At 39.8% G+C, this 4,747-nt stretch overlaps 1 pseudogene; it reads left to right on the top strand.

Annotated features, from left to right (window-relative positions):
• The first annotated feature begins 1,435 nt into the window (after positions 1 to 1,435).
• On the top strand, positions 1,436 to 2,917 carry LOC110298028 (annotated as a pseudogene).
• The last annotated feature ends 1,830 nt before the right edge of the window (positions 2,918 to 4,747 follow it).

Raw genomic sequence — 4,747 nt, 5'->3', positions numbered from 1 at the left:
TTGTAACTCTTTAGCAGTGTTCTCCTTTATTTCTTTAAGTGATTTATTAAAGTCCTTCCTGATGTCCTCTACCATCATCATGAGATATCCTTTTAAATCCGGGTCTAGCTTTTCGGTTGTGTTGGGGTGCCCAGGACTAGGTGGGGTGGGAGTGCTGCATTCTGATGATGGTGAGTGGTCTTGATTTTTGTTAGTAGGATTCTTATGTTTGCCTTTCACCATCTGGCAATTTCTGGAGCCTATTGTTATAGTTGTCTCTGGTTAGTGGTTGTTCCTCAGGTGATTCTGTTAGTCTCTATCAGCAGACCTGGGAGACTAGCTCTCTCCTCTGAGCTTCAGTGGTCAGAGCCCTCTCTGTAGGCAAGCTCTCCTCTTACAGGAAAGGTGTACAGATATCTGGCTTTAGGACCTCCCTCCTGGCCGAAGATGAAGGCCCAAAACAGGACCTGTCCTGAAGCTGAGTTGCTTTGGCCTGTCCCAGAAGCTGTTAGCTTCTGTATTCTACACTCTCACCTGTGCAGAATACTTTCGGAGGAGTCCTGGAACCAAGATGTCTGCTGCAGATGCTCAGGCAAAGCGCTCCTGCGCCGGGCAGACCCCTTTCCTCTGGCTGGAATGTGGCCGGATGTCTGGGGCCTGTGCAGAATAAGGAAAGCTTTCTTGATCCTTAAGAAGCTACCCTAGACTGTTGCCTAGCTTTCCTTACTTCCTTCTCCAATAAACATCTATAGACTCAAGGATAGAATGGAACAGCCCTGACACCTGGCAGCAATGGACTCCTGATACTTTAGCAACTTAACAGACAAATCAGTTACAAAGTTAACCAAGCCTTATCTTCCTGCGTGCACTGGATCATCCTCCAGTGTTCAATCAGCCCAAAGGAATCTACAGGTGGTAAGATAGCTAGGCTTCTCAGGACCAGAGGTAATAAATTTTTCTCTCTTTTAATGAGAACTGACATGTTGATTCCCTAGTACTTTGGGCTCCATCGATCTTCCAAACTCTCGTTTCAGATTTTTTTGAATGCTAAAAAGGCAGGATTATGAAGGATTAAAGTCTGTTTTGGATTCTAGGTATGTGTACTTCCTTCCTAATAGGACTGTCAATACTTGTCTCCAGAGTCTATAGACAACATAGCTCCTGATAATAAATATTATAAAGTTATGAATGCCCTAAGAGGACTTCATGAATTGACACTTATGCCATGTTCTCATAACTTTACCTCTTAAGGTACTAGGGAAGACAATGGAAGCTAATGAGATGTCAGTATACATATTGACACACACATAAGTGTGTGTGTGTGTGTGTGTGTATGTTTGTAGATAATACATATATAGGTATATATGCCATGATGTGGCTACATGAGCTATGAATAAATAGTTCATTTTCACATATTTCACTCTACACTTGGAGTTGGCTTCACCAACTCCAACACATGATATACAGCAGTGACAACTGTCAGTCTCAGACACCTGCTCCTTGTTACCTTCTCTATGAGTTTGGGAAACATGCATCAACAGAGCTTTCCAGAAAAAGCTTGATTTTTTTCCCCATCTGTGCACCCGTTCTATCTACTGGATGTGGTTCATACTCGCAGAGGGTAAAGTAAGCATCATGGCTAAAGGCAATATTGAGCTGAGATTATTGGGCCTAAATACAACAACTAACTGTTCCATAGTTACTTTCACCATTTCACCAACAAGAAGACTCTTGTTTCTGTGAAAGGATCCATGTGTTGTAATTCTGTATAATTCCATGTACTCATTGAATCCTAACATGGTAAAACAAACAAATATGTCTGCTTGTGGACGTTGTACATCGTGGTGCGGAGCCTAGTGCGCACCACGATGTACAACGTCCACAAGCAGATACATACTTAAACACATCTTCAAAAACTAATTAGAGTATTTAAACCATTAGCCAAATATAACACTAAATGACATGAATGTCAGAATATTTCTTTAAACTTAACACAAAAGATAATTTAACCTTTCTGGAAAATACATTTCTGCAAGTTTAATGATCTGATCAGTATTTTATAAAGGAATATCATGGTGTCTAGATATTACTATATACCTCTTCTATGCATAGACAAAACTTTTATCAAGTTAAAGAAACCTCCATGTTCCCATGTACCTCTTGCTTGAGCAGCTATCTCTCATGGACCTTCTTCTTGCCTCAGTTATCAGTCCCAAAGTTGTCATGGACTTTCTGCTCAAAGACAACACCATCACCTTTGGTGGTTGTGCCCTTCAGATGTTCTTGGAACTGGCACTGGGTAGTGCAGAGTATCTCCTTCTGGCTTTCATGGCTTATGACAGGTATGTGGCCATTTGTCATCCATTGAACTACATGATCTTCATGAGGCCAAGCATCTGCTGGCTAATGGTGGCCATCTCCTCGATTCCAGCTTCTCTGAGTGCCCTTCGATGTACCATCTACACTATGCAGTATCCCTTCTGCAAATCCCGGCAGATTAGACACCTTTTCTGTGAGATCCCCCCATTGCTGAAGTTGGCCTGTGCAGACACCTCCAGATATCAACACATGGTTTATTTGATGGGTGTGACCTTGCTCATCCCTCTTCTTGCTGCCATACTGGCCTCCTACTCAGTAATTCTGTTCACTGTGCTCAAAATGCCCTCAAACGAGGGCAGAAAGAAAGCCCTTGTTACCTGCTCTTCCCACCTGAATGTGGTTGGGATGTACTATGGGCCTCTCACAGTCATGTACATCCTGCCTAGTTCCTACCACAGTTCCAAACAAGAAAACATCCTCTCTTTTTTGTACAGAATTGTAACGCCAGCTCTGAATCCTCTAATCTACAGTTTAAGAAATAAAGAGGTCAGTGGGGCTTTGAAGAGAGTCCTAGGAAAACAGTTGTTGTCAACACACCCTAACTTCTAGGTATTATTAATAGCTGTCTTTTAAACACATATCCTTTCAAAGTCAGAAACTTTTTATTTGAAATATCTATCATAAAACCAAGAGAATTAAAATGTATCTTTTGATAGTGAACTCTGGAACTAAAACTGCATTTGTAAAAGCTGTTTGCATGTTGTCTTCCTGAGTTATTTCATAGAATAAGATTCACTCAGGTATAAAATCACTCTTCTTTATTGTTAAAATCCATTTCTATTTTCCAATTAATTTACATTGTCATGAGGATCGAAGATATTACCACCCAATATAACCCATAGTCTTTAAATCATATTAGGTGCAGAAAATGCAGTGTTGAAACACCAGATCCCCACTGGTTGGATGGTGAAACAGATATTGAAGTCTCCAAAGGTCAGACTTCTGTCAATACTGGTCACATTCCTGCAAACTATCTCTCACCTGGGATTTACATATGTAAATAAAATAGCTTAACTTTCTAACTAATAAATAGAAATTGATTGTTTTGATTGATGGAGTTGAGTACAATAATGATGACACTAAAGTCAAGACAGCCTCCCAGGTTGGATAAGATTGTTTTATTGGTACAAGCTCAGTTATGAACAGTTATAATTGCTTCATTGCTGTCACTGCCAAGTTGATCCATGACTAGGACAATATGATTCCCAAGGCTTTAAATATTTATTATCCGTCTCTTAACAGAAAATGTTTACTCATTGCTCTACCAGAGCAAGTATGGTGTACTGAGATACAGCAAACTGTTATTTGAAGATTATTCAATGAATGTTTATATTGCATTAGTTGAAAGTCTAAGTAGGATTTTAATGTGAGCAGATAAGTATACATGTCAAAATTATACTGTTATCCACAAACCATACATTTATTGTGTTAGGAAAGATAGAAGATTTGTTTTAAAGAGTAATTCCTATGGTTACTAGCACCAACTTTCACTGTAGTAAGAACTCATTTTTAATAAGCAATTTAGGAATCATTGCATTCGTGTTATAGGATAAAGGATAAAGTTAAATGCCCTACATGGGTTTGAGACTCACCCAGAATCTATCTTACTTAATTTTAATTTTATTGCTATTCCCACAATGTCTCTGGGTCCTTTTTATATAAGGCCATATTTTCAATACCAAATTTAAAGTACTTTTCAGTAATGACATTTCTGATTTATATTTCACTAGCTTTCTCACTATTTACATAATTTTAGGGGTAATACCTACCATTTGGGCTAGGTTGATATAGCTCAATAACATGGCTCTTGCCTTAAATGAACAAGGCACAAGGTTTGACCCTTACCATTGGAAACTGTCTTAGGGTTTTACTGCTATGTACAGACACCATGACCAAGGCAAGTTGCGTACAGAACATTTAATTGGGGCTGGCTTACAGGTTCAAAGATACAATCCAAAGTACAATACAAAGAGATACATCAAAGGAGAACATGGCAGCATCCAAGCCGGCCTGATGTAGGTAGAGCAGAGGGTTCTAAATCTTGTTCTAAAAGCAAACAGGTGAAAACTGGCTTCTAGGCAGCTTGGACAAGGGTATTAAAACCCATACCCACAGTGACACACCTATTCCAAAAAAGGCCATGCCTCCTAATAGTGCCACTTCCTGGGCCAAGCTTATATAAACCATCACACAAACACACACACATCACAATTATTTCACATTTTAACCTCTTAAATGTGTTCTCTTTTACATTTCAGAAACTGTTATATTAGTACTGAAGTCCATTGTAGCCTCTCCCCAGCTTTGGGGGCAAGCCGGCTCAGACCTTGCTGCCACTGAGAACTAGACCACCTGGGGTGGAGCCTTCCCACCTAGATGGTTCTATTGT

The sequence above is a fragment of the Mus caroli genome, chromosome 7 (assembly GCF_900094665.2).
Source record: "Mus caroli chromosome 7, CAROLI_EIJ_v1.1, whole genome shotgun sequence".
Lineage (NCBI taxonomy): Eukaryota > Metazoa > Chordata > Mammalia > Rodentia > Muridae > Mus > Mus caroli.
This window is presented reverse-complemented; position numbering and strand designations above follow the sequence as displayed.